The sequence below is a fragment of the Lissotriton helveticus genome, chromosome 7 (assembly GCF_964261635.1).
Source record: "Lissotriton helveticus chromosome 7, aLisHel1.1, whole genome shotgun sequence".
NCBI classification, from domain to species: Eukaryota; Metazoa; Chordata; class Amphibia; order Caudata; family Salamandridae; genus Lissotriton; species Lissotriton helveticus.
Genome location: NC_136068.1, coordinates 1,702,208,695 through 1,702,227,963, shown reverse-complemented (window position 1 = coordinate 1,702,227,963; position 19,269 = coordinate 1,702,208,695). Strand labels below are relative to the sequence as shown.

At 41.0% G+C, this 19,269-nt stretch overlaps 2 pseudogenes; one reads left to right on the top strand and one right to left on the bottom strand.

Annotated features, from left to right (window-relative positions):
- LOC144769647 (IgGFc-binding protein-like) overlaps window positions 1–19,269 on the top strand; it is a 1,000,379-nt pseudogene that overhangs the window by 208,394 nt on the left and 772,716 nt on the right.
- On the bottom strand, window positions 7,605–9,753 carry LOC144767419 (C-terminal-binding protein 1-like; annotated as a pseudogene).

The following is a 19,269-nucleotide window of genomic DNA, read 5'->3' as shown; positions in this document are numbered from 1 at the left end:
GTGATCTGCGAACCGACTCAACCTTTTTGCCAAATTTGGTGTAATTCAGTTCAGCCGTTCGGGCTGTAGCACTGGCTAAAGGTCCTATAGAAAATTGCATGGGGAAAACACGTTTTGGGACCCCCCTTTTTTCTCGCCCCCCCCGCTTCACAAATCACCACCAAACTATCAGGGAAGGAGCGGAGCAGGACATTTTCTTGGCAAAGATTCTTCTACCGGCGCCAAAGTTATTCCAAATAGAATGTTGCAGACTTCCTAATGAAAGTAGGTCCTAACTATAACTACCTATATATATATATATTACCTACTGGCGGTCGCCAGTAGTTGGTTATAAATAGGATATAGTTTCCATAGGAAGGGCGTTTTTTTTGTTTTCCAACAACTTTGACATTGTTTGACGAATGCTCTCAAAATTTTCAAAACAAATTTGACAGCCACTTCAACAGCTGTCCTGAAATTTGGGTAGTGATCTGCCAAGCAGGGGATGCGAAACAAGGGGATCCCAAAATACTTTATTTCCATGTGACCCCTTCCGCTCTCATGCCTGAGATCTGATTAGCTGCCAACACTTCAAACCAGGAAGTTGTGGTAGCCATCTTGTGATGAACTGTGTCACCAGAAAAAATGTAAAAAAAAGAAAAGAGGGCAGCGTAGAAACACCCTGACCCCCTAGGCCTCGTGGAGGGGGGAGGGTCCCGGAGGGAAAAAGCATTTTGTATAAACAAATTTTGTCCGGACTCAAGCTGGATCCGCGAGTCGCACCGAAATGTTTAAAAAACACAAGCATGGCTCCCGTGCTCCGTTTGAAATTGCCCAGGTCCCGGGGGCATTATGGAAATGTTCGTCCCTCTACTAGTAGTGCTCCAGGAAGTGGGATAGGCGACCTCCAAGGATATCTTTTGGGCTATCTAACCCTCCTGTTACCTCCATTATGTTTCACACTGCATGATTTCTAAGAGGTCTTTGGAAGCCATGCCCCCTTTCTCCACCAATCTGCCAAAGGCCTCTAGGCAAACTACTGGTTGGGGGATGAAGACCACTCTACTCCCAAGGGTCCTTGGGGGCCAAGAAGCCCTTGTGGTAACTCTTGTAAGTCCTACACAGTGGGATTCCTGAAAGCTAGTCAGAGGCCTTGTCCCCTTTGTCCTCCACTCTGTAAACACAAGTACTACTTAAAAAAAACCTATAGAAGTTCATTGAAAAAACAGTGGTTAAAGGACGTTATAATTAGGAATTAGCATTTAAAAACATTAGAAATTCACTGAAAAACTAAGATTACAGGGATGTTATAGCTAGGAATATAAAAAGTCTTAGAGCTTCACTGAAAAAAACAAAGGTTACAGAAATATTATAGTAAGTCTCAGGTTTCACTATTACAAAACCAGTGAAATTAGATGTTATAGTTAGCAGAGCTAACTATAACTTGCTCCCACGCAATGCACTGCTTATGACCTAACTTATTTCATCACTCATGACATGGTCAGTGACATCACTGATGATATCTCAAATGACAACATCCACAGAATCTCTGATGGCCCTTCACACCTCCATGTAACCTTTCCTATACTACCATTCTCAAACCCATTCACATACCCATACAAATAGTTACACAGACACTTACTGATTAATGGATCAACACATATATGCATTCACTCACCCATAGAGCCACTCACATCCACTGCCTCACTAATATAGCCATTGACATATCCACTCATACACCCGTACAACCACTCATACACTGAGCCAGTCCCCCATAGAGTTCCTAACATATTTACTCATCTATACAGTCAATCACACAGTCACTTACTCGCCCATACAATTACACACACACACACTAACTCACTCTTAGATTGAGTAGACTGTTTAGGTGACTGAGTAACATGTACTCAGTCACCTAAACAGTCACTGACACAACTATATACTCACCCATACATACCCTCTTGCATTCACTCACTCACTGATATGGTTACTCACATTGCCCATCCCTCTCATATTCTGCCTTTCACATACCCAGTTACTCACACATATACCATTGCACTCAACAACACAGCCATACACACACTAACACCCATACAGCTCCTTGCAGCATGCCCTCACTAACCCATACAGCCACTGACTCGCCCACTCACTCATCTATACAGGCAGTCACATACCCCCTCACCGACCCACACAGATACCCAGACACCCAAGGAAGTACTCAGACAATCAAAAATACACCAAATAGAAATGCACATACCTACTCACACACCCATACAGTCACTTAGATACGAACAGACAGACATATGCTGACATTCAAACAACCAGTCACTACCCATACATTCACTGACTGAGACACCTAATCACTCAATTATACTATCAGTCATGCACCCACTGAATCATCTAAACAGGCACTCATACATCCACTGATTCACCAATAGACCTTGGTATATATATTTAACACACATTAACTTTTTAAAAACACTGACAGTCGCTGGATGATGTCATCACTGATGTAATTTGACATGTCATCTGTGATGTCACTGACTATGTCATGAGTAATGTAATATGTGAAGTCATTAGCATTGCATTGCAGGGGCGCGAGTTGTATTTAGTTCAGCTAACTATAATGGCTGAATTTCACTAGTTTTGTATGAGTGAAACCTGAGCATAACTATAACGTCTCTGTAACCTTTGTTTTTTTCAATGAATATATATATTCACTGAAAAAAACAAAGGATACAAGGATTTCAAAGTAAGGGTCAGATTTCACTCATACAAAACCAGTGAAATTCAGCAGTTATAGTTACCTGAGCTCATGCCCGCAATGCACTGCTTATTGCCTCACATATTACATCACTCATAACATGGTCAGTGAAATCACTGATGACATAGCAAAAGACATCACTGATGACACCAACCATTGACTGGCAGTATTTGTAAGAGTTTATGATTGTTAAACATATATACTAAGGTACTACAAAAATAGTATACTTGGTGCACCTCTAATGAGTGATACTACTTTTAATATATATTATGTTAGTGGCTGTGTGACTGTATGTATCATTGTGAGTATCAGTGTTTGAGTAGCTGTATTTGTGTAAGTGGTTGTGTGAGTACCTGTGTGGGGGAGTGAGATGATGTGTGAGTGGCTGTATTTGTGAGTTAGTGGGAGTGTCAGCTGGGTGGGTGAGTGATGCTGTAAGTGGTACTATAATTGTGTAAGTGGATGTGTAGGTACTGTATGGTTCAGTGAGTGGGTGTTTGAATGTCTGTATGAGTGAGTATCTGGTTTATAAGTGGCTGTATGGGTGACTGGCTGCTTGAGTAGAATTTTGTTAAGTGACTTTATTTTTTCGTGATTGTATTGGACAGTGTCAGTGTGAATTGATATATGGGGGAGTACAGGAATCTGTAAGTGTTTGTATGGATGTGTGGATGGGTATGTAAGTGGTTGCATGAATGAGTGTCTGAGGGCTTGTATGGCTGAGTGAATGGCTGTGTTGAGAGGCTGATTGGGTCAGTGAGTCGGTGTGTGGCTTTGTAGGTAAATAGGTGGGTGTGTGAGTAGCTGTATGGCTGAGTATGGTTATGTGGCTAGCTGTATGGGTACGTAACTGATTGTATAAGTAGTTGTAGGGGTGAGTGAATGGTTGTGTGAGTGGCTGTACCAGTGAATGAGTGGGTGTGTGGTTGGCTCTATAGAGGAGTGAGTGGGTGTGTGTATGCTGGTATAGGTCTGTGAATGGGCACGTCAGTGGTTGTATAGGTGTGTGAGTGGGAGTAAAAGAGGCTGTATGGGGTGTGAGTAGATATGTAAGTGGTTCTGTGGATGATGTCATCAGTGATGTCATTTGAGATGTAATCATTATCTGTGATATCACTGACCATGTCATGAGTGATGTAATATGTGAGGTCCGCAAGCAGTACATTGCAAGAGCATAAGTTATAGGTAGCTCAGGTAACTATAACTGCTGAATTTCGATGGCTTTGTGCAATTAAATATTAGCCTAACAATAATATCACTGTAACTTTTGGTTTTTCAGTGAATTTCTTAGGTTTTTCTTAAATTCTATTTCCTACCTACGACGTCTCTGTAACCTTTGTTTTTCTTCAGTGAATTTCTAAAAACATTTTAATGTTGTTTCCCAATTATAATGTCCCTGTAACCTTTTGATTTCTTCGTGAATATTTACATATTACCTAATGGCTGTTGACAGTAGGTAGTTATAGTTAGGATCAAATTTCTATTAAAAAGCTGTTTTGGATTTCCCAATAACTTGGAGTCATTTGACGTATCATTGCGAAATTTTCAAAACTAATTTGACACTCACTTCAGCTCCTACCTTGAAAATTTCAGGGTGATCTGTCGAGCGGGGCTGAGAAAAAGGGGGGATCCCAAAATGCTTTTTCTCCATGTTAATTTCCATGAGAAACTTTAGACATGGCTACAGCCCAAACTGCTGAACGGAACGGCCCCAAAGTTGTGAAAAAGGTAGCACTTGGTTCAGAAAGCACTCTTCTTGTTAAATGAGGTAAATCCATTCAGTAGATCCTGAGAAATGTTAAGATTTCTCAGATGTACAACTGTGGCTGTCGTCGATCTGCAACCCCTCCCAAACTTGTGCCTGAGATCTGATTGGCTGCCAACACATCAAACCAGGAAGTGTTGCCAGCCATCTTGTGACAAGGTCTAACAGAGTCACAAGAAAAAACATTTAAAAAAACAGATAAGGGGGCAGTGTAGAAACACCCTGACCCCCTCGGTAAAAAAGCATGAGCTGCGTTGGATCCGCAAATCCAGCTGAAAATGTTAAAAAATGAAGCACTGGTTGCAGCGCTTTGTTTAATCAGGGCGCTGAGTAGGACAGGTCCTGGCAGCAATAAGGAATAATAAAGCCCCAGGGACTACCACCTCCCCGGTGCTAAACACCTAAAGAATGCGGGGGTACATCCCACTGCAGCACCGGGGTTCGCCACCTTCCCGAGGCTATGGAAAATGAAAATGATTGGAAGCTCCAGCCCCCCACGCAGCCCAGGGGACAGCCACCTTCCTGGGGCTATAGTAAATTAAAATACGTGGGGGACTCCACCCCCCCATACAGCACCTGGGACAATCGCCGCCCTGGGGCTGTATTTTAAAAACTGTATGAGGAGGCTTCAGCCCTTCAATGCAGTCCAGGAGACCACCACCTCCCCGGGACACAAATGAAGTAAGGCCCTGGGGCTATGCAGATGTTGGGAGGCCCCTCTCCATGAACTCTCCATGGCCCTGGGGAACGCCAACTGCCTGGGCCGGATCTAGCAAGGTCTTGGGGTGCCCACCCTGGGATATTGCAGTTTGCTTTTGATTGGTGGGGGCACTGCTCCCACCAAGCCATAGCAAACTTGTTTCTCACATCCATGAAGTAAAGCAGAGGTGCTTTTGGACAGAGGGAGCTGCATGTTTGCATCTCCCTCTGTCCAAAAGCAATGCCATCTTCTGCAGGAGGCAGGGAGCCAGCATATAACTTGGGGCCTTGAGGATCCCCCTGGAGGATGGGGTCCCAGGGGCTAAAGCGGCCCAGGGAGGGGGGCCTTGCTGGTCCCCCCTAATAAAAAAAAGGAGAAGGCCTTGTCCCGGGGAAAAAAGGAGAAGGCCTTATCCTGGGGATGGCTTTTTAAAAAAATATTTATTTTTTAAATATAGGCCTGCCCCAGGGGATAGTGTACCCCAGGGCTGAAATAGGCCTGGGGAGGGGGGCAGCGTGGCCATTCTCTCTTTTAAAAAAAATAAACAAATATATGGCAGGCCCCCGGGGATAGGCTCCCCGGGCCATATTTGGCCCAGGGAAGGGATGGCCATGCAGCCCCACTTCCTTAATTTTGTTTTTAACAAAAGGAAAAGGACTGGCCCCGGGAATGGGGTCGCCAGAGTCGTATACGGCCCGAATATGGAAGCAGCACAGACCGCTTCCCCCTTTTAAAAAAATAATGGCCCTGGGGGGGTGGGGTCCCCAGGTCAAAATCGGCCAAGGGAAGGAGGCTACGCAGACCCCTTCCCTAAAAAAAAGTATTTAAAAAAAACTGCAAGTCTCGAAGGTCACTCTTCCTTTACTAACACTCTACAAATGCACCTCCTGTCACCGTGGTAGTTGGGAAATTAAATTCCCTTGAATTCTTATGGTTATTTGAGCCCAACAAGCCCTCTTGTTACTTACAGTAAGACTCAGACAGTAGGATTGCTGAGAGGACTTCAAGGCCACAATCCCTTTATCTATCACTCAGCAAATGCACCTCCTGGTGCTCTTCTGGTTGGGAAATGAATTCCACTTTACTCCTGAGAGCCTCAGTACTAAAGATGACAATTTGCCCCAACCAGTAGTACACTAGGAGGCATGTTTGCAAAGTGGCGGAGAAAGGGGGTGTGGCCTCCAACTACCTATCACCAATCCAGCTGTGTGGGTCGCACTTGAGGTAACAGGAGGGCGTGTTGGCCCCCAAAGACCCTTAATAGCCAAGTGCACTTCACCCTCCTAGAAGTAGTACAGCCGGAGGCGAATTTGCAGACTGGTGGAGAAAGGGGGTGTACCCTGCTATCAGTTCTCAGCAATCCTGCTGTATGGGATGAACTGGAAGTATTATGAGGGTAGTTGCCCCCAGGAAACGTGCCTCCCTGTGCACTACTAGTTGGGGGATAAAGTACCCTTAGCTCCAGAGGGACCTTGGTGGCCAAAAGCCCTCCTGTTGCCTCCTGTGAGACCTACACGGCAGAATTCCTGAAAGCTGATCGAAAGCCCAGCCCCCTTTCTCCACCACTCTGCAAACGTGACTGCTAGTTAAAAAGCATTGAAACTCACCAAAAAAAGCAAAGGTTACAGGGGTGTTATAATTAGGAATTAACATTTAACAAACCTTAGAAGTTCACTGAAAAAACAAAGGTTACAAGGGTGTTATAGTTAACAAATAGATTTATAAAAAACCTTAGAAAATGACACAAAAAAATTTACAGGGATGTTATAGTTGGGGTCAGATTTCACTCATATAAAACCAGAGAAAATCAGCTGTTATAGTAACCTGAGTTAACTATAACTTGTGCCACAACAATGCACTACTTATGACCTCACAAATGACATCACTCATGACATGGTCAGTGACTTCACTCATGACATCTCAAATTACATCACTCATGACATCACTGATGATAGGGAATTTCTAAGGTTTTTTTAAATTCTATTTGCTAACTATAACGCCCTTGTAGACTTGCAGTTGTTATAGCCCACACACTGAGGTCATAATTTCAATATACTTTTCAAAGCATATTATTTAGTGTTTCAGTACTGCCACCATGTTACAATACCTTTTGCTGCCCTTATGTCCAAAATAGTCAGAAGTAGTATCAATACCCCTTTCACATCCCTTTTTCACCATCACCTTTCCATTTACATTATGAAAATTCTTTTGCTTCTCTGTGTCAGCGGGCAGCTCAGGTTACCAACCTGCAGCACAGTACATCTAAGTCCTCCGCATTACGGGAGCCCCAGAACACAGCAGGAGAGCTTCAGTATGGTCGGTAATGAAGAGCCCAGGCACACAAAACATCTAAGAGGAATGAGTTGAAACATGATTAGGGATAGCCAAGCAGTGCTTTATTGCATGTAAAAAGGTAGCAGTAATAATATGGTGCTGGGAACTATTCCTTCTGTTGAGGGGTGGCCTGCTAGTGCCACGTTTATAACATTGAGAGGGTACATGTATACAGCACCGTTCGGCTCCTGATGAATAACCCCAGGATCCATGCTCACCCAATGTGTAGCTGTGGGCAAGTGATCTTAGTTAACACAGTTCTTCAGACTGTCTGGAAAGTGACCTATTACCCATCGGATCGCTCGTGCTGCCTCTCTCACATTTCAATGAAGGACTGCCCACTGTACCACGCTGCATGCAGTGTGCAGATCAGGTTTGTCGCAACTTTCAGTGGCCCTTGACTGAGGGTGAATGGCTCAGACTCATTGATGTCTAAAACGGCTCCTCATATCCTTTCTTCCTTAAGAGCTTGTACTAGGGCCTTTTCGTCAACCAAACCACTTTGAGGTGTGTTGACCAGAAATGCTCCTTGTCTCATTTGTTTAATATTAAAATGATTAATATGACGATGGTTGCTTTAATTCAAACTGCAGTGCAGGGTGACACAGTCACTATGAAACAGTAGGCCCAGCCAAGTGCTCACCCGCTGAAGACCATTCAATGCTGAATATCACACTAAAACCAAAGGCCTTTGCTCACAATCTCACAGCTTGTCCAACTCGACCTAATCTAATAATGCCCAGGGTCTACCCCTCTGATCCTTGCAGATCTAGAACCTACTTCATGAATCTGTTCCACACTCTGCACTCTTGTGCCTTCCCGTAGTGCTTGTTACAGCCATGTAGCGCACATATATAGACTCAGTCCCACCCTCTTCAACGTCTACATGAGTCCTCTCGCCTCCATCGCACGCCAACACAACCTCAACATCATCTCCTACGCCGACGACACCCAGCTAATCCTTTCACTCACCAAAGACCCCAACACCGCCAAAACCAATCTTCACGAAGGTATGAAAGAAGTAGCCGAATGGATGAAACAGAGCCGCCTAAAACTCAACTCAGACAAAACGGAGGTGCTCATCCTAGGATCCTCCCCCTCAGCCTGGGACGACTCATGGTGGCCGTCCGCTTTGGGATCAGCACCCACACCCACAGACCATGCACGTAACCTTGGCTTCATTCTAGACTCCTCTCTCTCAATGTCCAGACAAGTCAACGCCGTATCGTCCTCCTGCTTTAACGTCCTTCGCATCCTCAAAAAGATCTTCCGCTGGATCCCCCTCGAAACAAGAAAGACTGTCACCCATGCACTGGTCACGAGTCGACTAGACTATGGCAACACACTTTACGCCGGAATCACAACAAATTTGCAGAAAAAGCTCCAGCGTATCCAAAACGCGTCAGCGAGACTCATATTAGACATCCCGCGCCAAGAGCACATCACCGGACACCTAAAAAATCTCCACTGGCTTCCCGTCAACAAGAGAATTACTTTCCGCCTGCTTACCCATACACACAAGGCCCTTTATAATCTGGGACCCGAATGCCTCAACTCCCGACTATCCTTCTACATTCCCACCCGCCAATTAGGATCATCCAGTCAAGCCCTCGCCGCAGTCCCGCGCATCCGAAAAAACACCATGGGGGGCAGATCATTCTCCTTCCTGGCTGCCAAAACTTGGAACTCACTCCCCACCCACCTCCGCCTTACTCAGAACCACAGCTCCTTCAGAAAAGAACTGAAAACCTGGCTATTCGACAAATAATGAACCCCTCCCTCTAGCGCCTTGAGACCCTCTGGGTGAGTAGTGCGCTATATAAATGCCCGAACTTGAACTTGAACATTCAAACTTTGGCATATAGTAGAATCTGCTGTCTTCTCTACAGGTGCTGCAGGCACGTTACATACCGCAATATCTAAGTCGCCAGTAGATTTGATGTCAGTGTTGTCAAAATCACTTCCGATTTGGACAATGATTCGTACTGTTGTGTATTTCTCATGGACTTCACTATTCACAGTGGTGGTGTGATACACAAGCTTATCCACTGCTTCATTCAGTAATTTTTCGTGAGTTTCTTATGTAGACTGTGCATCACAGATCACCACAGTGGCTACATCCTTCAGGCTAGACATTTCTACTGTACAGCGCCACCCATCCAACAGTGCTACAAGTGAGCGTGGTTGCATGAGCCAATTCATTATCGGAAGTTAAATACTGTCAACCAGAGAACTGTCTGTTTGTCCCTTCCCAGCCCTGGAGTAAGCCTTTTTGTTGTATGTTGAGTCTTGTGTCATTATAATAGGTAACAAGACACAGCTGCTGAGTTCATAGATTTATTTGCAGGAAAACGAGTCAGCGCTCTTCTCACATCCCTTGAGAGGCACCAACTGCCTTTATGTAGAACTTGAATATTCAGAGAACCATGACAACCTAAAATGCTTCTAACAAGCATATCTAAACACATCATTACCTCTTTTTTCTTAAACAAAATAGGAAGAACAAAAGGAAGAAAACAGAACAAAAAAAAACAAAGGCAAAAGAGACTAAAATGCAATACAAAAAAAATATATACAAATATGAAAGCAGAATAGAACAAAGTGTAACCTTTTCAACGTAGCTTCCAAGGAAGTCGGGTAACACGTACAGATCTCCTTATTGCAGGATTGTTCATTTCATGCACAAACAAATCATTAGAAAAAACATTAGTAGAAACTTTTGCATTGGAAACCATATCTTGTACCATAGAAGAATCCATATTTTTCTTTTGACCAATAGTTGGATAAATCTCCTTTGCATGACCAGAAATACAATGAGTATTGTCTGAAGGAACATTTTTCAAATGTGAAATATTAGCATTATGTCCTTTTACCTTGATAATTTTGTCAAGATTCCACCACTGTCCTCCTTTGACCATAACAGCACCACCACAGACGTTTTCAACACATACCGCCTCACCAAACCTGTTGCAAACTTTCCTAACAGATCTGGAGTTTTTGATACGAACCATGTCACCAGGTGAAACCTCAATTTTTTTAAAAGATTTTTAAGATTGTATCTGTCTGACATTTTACTCTGGGCTTCCTTCACCCATGCTTCTAAAGCAACATTATCTATACTACATGCCACTTCTTTTTAAACTGTTCTCAACAACCAAGCAGGATAAAGTGTGGAAGTAGGTATTCTACCCTTGAGAGAGACAAATGGTGCAACTTTAGTAAGTGAATGCGGAGTTGTGCGATAGAAACAAAACATGGATCTAACAGCACTTTTCACGTCATAATTGTAATGTTTTGCCCATTTTATGCATTCCATAATCACTCGGTTCATTCTCTCAACCAAACTGTTTGTTTGAGGATGTTCCACTGAACTCCTCAAATGCTTCACTCCTGATTCACTTAGAAAATTGCTCATTTCCTGATTAACAAATTGTACTCCATTATCTGAAATTTTCATGAGGGAAAGCTTCAGGAAACCTTTCCCTCATGAAAATTTCTTTAAGAAATAGTATGGCACTGTTGGCTGTAGGATTTGCACAAAATTTTACTTCCGGCCATTTGCTGTGAAAATCCATTAAAACAAAAGCAAAACGAAGATGGTGGGGAAGAAAATTGAAAGGACAAACTAAATCTATGGCAACTTTCATCCAGGATTTCAAAGGAAAAGAAATAGGCTGAAGAGGAGGTGTGACAACTTTAAGACCTTTTTCTGCCCCATTGCAAATAACACACTGCTTGACCCTCTCATCTATGTCTTTATCCATAGAAGGCCACCAATAATGTAGTCTGAGCCGTTTCTTTGTCATGGTTACCCCAAGGTGTCCACGGCTTCTTTCCACTCATTCTCACTGCATGCCACATTCTCAACAGCATCAATTACTGCTATGAAACAAACTTCATTATCCTCGTCCACATCCAGTAGTTCATCTTCCTTCAATAGGAGCCTAGATAACATATCTGCCCTCACATTTTCTTTCCCAGGGATGTGCTTTGTTACAAAATCATATTGCAAAAGTTTGATGGTTAACCGTGCAATGCGAGGTGTAGGATATTTGAGTCGTTCACCACCTAAAATATACACCAATGGTTTGTGATCCGTCCGAATAATTAACTTTCTTCCCCAAATGTAGGTCCTAAATTGTTCACATGCCCAGTAGCAAGCTAATAGTTCCTTTTCTATAACTAAATAGTTAACTTCAGGATCTCTCAATACCCTGGATGCATAACTAATAGTGACTTCTTTCTCACCTGATTGTTGAGTAAGTACTGCCCCTATTCCATAACTGCTTGCGTCAACAGTGATAGTACAAATTTCATTTGGATTATAAGCCTTAAGAGTTTTGGCATTGGTCATCTCAGACTTGACCAAATCAAATGTATCTTGACAATTGTCATCCCACACAAAAGTGACATTTGACCTGAGTATATTGGAAAGAACCTTCATTTTGCTTGCGTAGTCAGGAATGGAGCGTGAATAAAATTCACACAAACTTAAGAACAAACGTAACTCATCCTTATTCTTGGAAGAGGGACATTCCACAACAGCTTTTACTAGGCCAGGCCTAGGACATACACCTTCACCAAATGTCCTAAGAACTCAATCTCCCTCTTCCAGAGCTCACACCTATTCTTCTTAACCACAATTCCTTTTTCTTCAAATATAGAAAGAACAGACCTTAGAATTGTATCATGTTGTTCTAAATACTTGTTGAAAATAAGTACATCATCCTGAAAGATGACCACACCCTTGATATTCTGAAGAACAGATTGCATAACCCTTTGAAAAACCGAGGCTGCCGAGCAAGCCCGAAAGGCATTCTACAAAATTGAAACGACCCAAAGGGTGAGTTGAAAGCAGTGTAATGTCGTGACTCATCATCCAATAAAATCTGGTGGTATGCTGAGGCTAAATCAATTTTCGAAAACCATTGAGCATACCCCAATTCCTCAAGCAAGTCTCCAATTTTCGGGAGGGGATGAGCATCCACCCAAATTTCTTTATTAAGACTCCTTAGATCAACACACAAGCGGATTTCACCATTCCTTTTTCGTGCGACAACCAAGGGACTAAGCCATAGACTTGATTCCACTGGTTCAATAATACCAGATTTCTCTAATCTTTCTAATTCCACCTTAAGATCTGCTCTAAGACTAAAAGGAACTGACCTAACTTTGTGCTTCACAGGCACAGCATTACTTTTAACTTTGATCCTGTTTCTAAACCCTACAATTTTGCCAAGAGAATCCGAAAAAACTGTGGGAAACTCTTTCTCTAAACAAAGTGGATCAGGCATATCTTGCACCACCAACACTTGTTCACTTGCTCCCGGTCTTAACACCATGCCAATAAGTCCTTGGTGGTACCAACCTAATATATTCAGTCCACGTACTGCAACATATATTTTACCATGAATTTTCCTCCCTTTAAATTCCAGAACATCTTCAATAAAACCTTCTAAATCTATTTTGCGCCCTTCATATGAAACCGGTGCTCTATCTGGAGGAAACAATGTTCTATTATCCCAAGATTCCTTGAACAAATCATAGGTAATCATGGTATCCTAGCTCCTGAGTCTACTAAAAGTTTCAAACCAACATCACCCACCAACCCATCCACATAAGGATCTACACAATCGGAGGGATCCCCAGTTACATTCCATCGTCAGTGACAGTGACACTCCTGTCTTTGAAGTTTTGAACAATATCACTTTCACTCACATGTTCATCTTCCACGACACAATTGACATTCTCCGCTCTATTAATGTTAGATTGACAGACTTTCGCCAAATGACCTATCTTACCACACTTGTGGCATTTCGCATTTTTCCCTGGGAAAAATCTATTTTCTTTTCCATGTGGGGCATAACCACATCTGTAACATATGTTTTCTGAAAACCCTTTTGTCATTGACCTTAACTTTTCTTGTCGCATTGTTATTTGAAGTAGAAGAAATCACTGCATTTATATTTTCCTTAGTCGAAGAACTTACACTTAATTCTTTAATTGAATTTTGTGCTAGTTCAAGACTTTTCGCTACTTTTATAATTTCTTCTAAACTAGGATTGCCCATCGTGAGTCATTTTTGCTGTATATGTTTGTCACAACAATGCGCAATAAATTGGTCTCTAACCAATTGATCACAATACTCTCCAAATTGGCACTCGGCATACAATTTGATAAGTATCTACATCCTCACTTTTTAGTTGTGCCCTCTTAAAAAATGTGTGTCTCAACACCACCAAACTTGATTGCATGTCAAATTTGATTACCAGCTTCTTGACAGCTTCCTGATATTCATCAAATTCTTCACCCTCAGCCACAACCAAATCAGGCAAGTGTTTATATACTTCTCTCCCTTTAAACCCCAAACAGTTTAGTAGGAGATTTTTTTTCCTTTCTGCTCTATATCGTGATGCACCAATGGCACCAATGTACGTCTCAAAAGCGTCAAACCATTGTCTCCATTGTATTTGCGGTGTACCTGGACTCTCAAGAAAAGGTGGAGGCTGATTTACAGACTGCATTGTGATTCACAATATTAAGGTATCTACTATATTATGAATAACACCCAGTTGATACAGAAACAAAAAAAATCTACTTCAGTTTGTAAAAAGTGAGTTTTGTCACACCTTACTGTGGAAATGATATAAATTTGTTACTAGAATAAGTTAACTGCTGTTCAAAATAGATTAAAAAAAATTATATCTTCCACGACTTGGTCAAATATACAGTCGTAGATGGTCTGCTAAATAATTTTTCTTTAAGTGCAGTTCAACTCCCAAGTAATCGTGCTTTAAAATAAAGATCACCAATAAATACCACTTTATCCACAGTTCTGCACAATTATCGTAGCTTCCATGCAGTCTTCAACTTTCTCCCTCTACGATCGGCACTGCATCCTCAACTAAGCGTGACCATGACGTGCCTGACGCGCACGTAGTCGACGCATTCACAAACAAAGAATGCTCATGAATCGAGTACCTCTTTCACCGAATCCAAGTGCGAGTTCTACTAGTCATCATTTTCCCTCTGCTCCTCGACAGATGAAGAACTCTCCCAATTACGGATTTTCCTTGCTGACTGCAACGATTAGCCTGTGCCAGGAATTTCTGCACCGCTACACCAGCCGAATTCGTCTTAGTGACTGACAGCCGGACCCTCCCCCTAACCTCCTCACCTCATTGAGATGTACTCCGCATTGATTTTGTCAGCCGCTGGGGAAATATACAACTTCCCTTCATGCAAAAATACCATCCGCCGGAGGAGGTACGTTTTCTTTATGGTAACCGAGTCCTTCAGCTTGTCATATGTCACTTTATATAATTATCTTCTTCTTTTGTCTTCCTGGTCGTACTCTTGTTTCATCATAACTTTATTTTTAAATCATTGCAGCAGCTCGTTCCTGCCCGCTCCGTCGTCGCCGAAATGTATGTTGAGTCTTGTGTCATTAAAATAGGTAACAAGACACAGCGGCTGAGTTCATAGATTTATTTGCAGGAAAACGAGCCTTTATGTAGAACTACAATATTCAGAGAACCATGGCAACCTAAAAGGTTCTTTGAGTTATGCTTCTAACAAGCATATCTAAACACAACATGATTCATCTTAGGGTATTGCTGGGCTTGGAAAGGAGACATTGGTGGTCCAGCATATGAGCTTTCTTCAACTGTTAATCATTAAAAACCTACTCCCAACTGTGCACTGCTTACTGCACACAACACCCAGCAGATACACTGCAAAAAACAACCAGAAGGCAAACCAATCAGAAAGGCATTGTGACTTGTATACTGGGAGCATTATTCCTCTCTCTCATGCTCTTCCTTTTGAGGGCAAGGGGTGTGTGCTCTTAAAAAACAGCAAACCAATTAGTTATGAAATAACTTAACCTCACAGATGGCCTGGGCATTTCATCCATGTCAAGATATGTGTAAAGCAAAAACAGGATCAGGCAGTAGTACTTCTGTATTCTTCTTGACTGGAGCCTGCACTTGTTTTTCCTAAAATAGATTGCTGTGGATTTGCGGATCTTTTGCATTTCCACAGCAAGTTTTCTTCTTAAAAGTGCATTTTGGCTTGTTGATGGACAGAAAGACCCCAGGACCACAGGTAGGGGGTCAGGGTATTCCTACACGGCCCCTCTTTTTCAAACTTGTTTTGCTGGACCTTGCTAAAGCCAAGCCCACAGATGGCTGCCAATACTTCCTGGTGGAAGTGTTGGCAGTTAATCACATTTGAACATGAGGACCGTTGGATCCTCGAAGGTTACGCGTCCCTATATATCCAAATTTGAATTCATTTTAATATTTCAAAAACTATTAAACAGATTTACAGCAAATCACAAAAGGGACGCTTTATGTACCAACCGCTTCCTTTCTGACAAATTTGGTCTAACTCCGTTCAGCAGTTCGGGCTGTAGTTGTGTCTAAAATCCCTGTGGGAATTTGCATCGGAAAAACACCTTTTGCCCCCCCCCCTTTTTTCTCTGCCCCCGCTTGACAGACGACCCCAAAACCTTCAAGACACTAGGTATAAAATATATGTATGTATACATATACATATATATATTTACAAATTCTCAACAATAATTTTTTTTTAATATAGTTTAATTTTAAATGTTTGCAGTGAAATACATTAAAAACCAAAAGGCATACTTTAACTTATGTATTCTATAAACGTAAAACGTAGAAACAATCTTTAACATATATTGATAAAATTTTAATGAATGTGGAAATGTAAAAAAATTACATTATGACAAAAAAAGAAAAACAAAAAAAAACGAGATAAATTCCAAAAGTACCAGTAGAAGGTATTGGACTTTAAAGGGGTTACATTTACTATTCCCACTCTGGTCTAAGCAACAGTAGGGAAAGTGTTAGACTTCAAATAATAAAACAAGTCCTAATAATTAACAAAAAATGTCAATCAGTAATTAAAACAATACATTATAGAGCACATAAAAAAATATTATAATATGAAAAATGAGTAAAGCATTAAATAAAAAATAATAAAACTTACTATAACATTCACTTAATTAACTGCTGATACATTAAACATTTTAAAATATAAATTTAAAATATAATATTTAATTTAAACTAATGCTAAAAACAATTAAACAAAATCATTGCTAATACATTTCATCAACTCTTACAGTTCAAATAACTATAAAGAATAATGAACATATAAATGTCAACATTTCAATTTTACATGATCAATTAATATTCCCTTCATTACAAGTAAGAGCCAATAAACATACAAAATATTATAAGTTAGAAATCTTCCCACCCTATACCAGTACAACCAAAAATAACAAAGTAAAAAATTATGCATTCATATTATGCATATAAACATTAAAATACACTGAAAACAATTTCAGAAATCTTAAAAAAAATCTTTCACATAATTAAATACTTAAGTAATGATTAGAAAATAATTAAACATTAAATATAATAACTATAATAAATCTATATTTTAAAAAAGTCCCCATCCTCTTCCTCCATAATCCTAACAACCTTCGACAATAATAAAAATAACATTAACATATAAATTAACAAATTAAAGGAAAAAAGATATATAACAAACAATTAACATGATTAAAAATCTATTTAATAATTACTTTACAATTAAATATAATTTATTTACATTTTAATAAAATGTTTACCCTATTTCCCTACAAACCCAGTAACCTGCCACTACACTATAATTAAAAAAAATGTAATTTAAAAATAAACTAATATAACACTTACATTTACAAACCATCTGTTAAAAAATCAATAACAAATATACTAGCACCTAAAATTAAACGAAAAACGAATACACATCAAATTCTTTATAAACAATATTTCTTGAAACCATATTATTAGAAAACAGTATTAAAAATAGTATTTTTTTTAAATAAGAATATTTAACAAAACAAACCTATGGGCCTGATTACGATGGCGGGTGGACGAGCGTCTGACCACCATCACCCTGGGCACGTGACCATCCGACAATGAGTCGGCGGTCCTACCATGATATGACCTTTTTCTACATTGATTGATGCTGTGGCTAGGAAAAGGGCTGCAGTAATAAAAGGCACTTAGTGCGCATCCATGCACTATGTGGTGCCTGGCATATGGTGCATGGATGTGTGCTGGGAATTTCATGCCTCCCATTATTATTGGCCCACAGGGGACGGGCCCTGCACGGGCACCCAAAGTCCCTTTCTGTCTGCCTTCCCATGGTGGGGGGACCGCCATGAAAAGTCAGCCAGAAAGGGACATCCTAATCTCTACGCCTGTGCCTGTGCAGGTACTACTCTCATAGTAAGAATGGGAGTCTGACCGCCGCCCGAAAATTCTTGATCCTGTCAGAGGTGGTGGTCTATCCTCCAGGTTCAACTCAGCTACGACACCCTAGTCATTACATTTCTGGTCAAACCCTCTCCCTTGTATGTTATTGCAATCTTGTAATTCTGACAGCTGTATGCAATCAAAAATGCTGCATTTGATTGGACTCTTGGCCTGTCAATATTTACCCAGGAGATTCATAGCTATTTGCTTAAACAAACATATCACTATGGCTTCTTAACGTAACAATTGCCTTTCAGGATCAGAGTTCAAATAAAGCACTAAATGATCACCTGTTTCATAGAATAAATCTGCTGGAGAATTTCATTAATGTACTCTCCTGTAGAAAAGACTGAATATGTACCTTAAAATGTTTCTAATAAGCTACGAGTTCCTGAACTAAATGAGCTCCAAAAAACAATAATTTCCATGCAAAGGTATCATATACTTAAAGTGTGCCCAGTCACCTTTGTAGGCTAGGACAGTTTGCACTGTAGTTTAAAATAGCACCTACATTGTTTCCTTCTCATTTAAAATGCTAAACATTTTAAAATAGGTTTTAATTAATCATCTTTGAATGTAGCTGTTCATATGGTATACAGATATGCATTTTAATAGACAATACATATATTTTTAATATGCTTTATCATGTCCTCATATTTAACTCACAATAAACAAAAAATATATTTTGACATCACCGCTCATTTATTCAAGACGATAATACTGACAAAAGGAAGTGGAAAAAGTTAAAATAGAAATGTACATTTCCAAAATACTACATTTTAAAAATGGACCTGCCTGTAAGTAACTTCCTGGACTCCTAAAAGAAAATCTACACACATATTAATGTACATTTTGAGGGCCTGCTGGGATGGGTTAATTCCTTAGATTCCGATCGTGTCCAGCATTTGCATTGAGTGTCTTATGTTTAGCAGCACTTTCGTTCCACTAGGCTGGTTGATATTTCCTGCCACAGCATAGTCTCCAGAAAAGGGGGTGGTGATGAACAGAGTGCCTGAATTAAGCAGACCACTCTTACCCAGTCCAAAGATCAGGGCTTGATCCATCACCGTTTTTTAGCTCACTGCACCATCCCAGCTCAGAACTTGGCTATATGCAAATTAGTCTGTTCCTGTCCCAGTGCATGATGGGAACAGGGCAAACCAAACTACCAAGCTAATTCTTGTACTGGGAAGGAAACAGGCTTCCGGGGACCGGTTTCTGCCATTTCAGGCGTCGTCTGCCCGGCTTGCTTGAATCCTGATGGTGCAATGAGCAAGGGACTCACATCTGAGTATACCCGTCCACGCTTATGGTGGACAAAATGATTCAGAAAAGGGGGTGGTGATGAACAGAGTGCCTGAATTAAGCAGACCACTCTTACCCAGTCCAAAGATCGGGG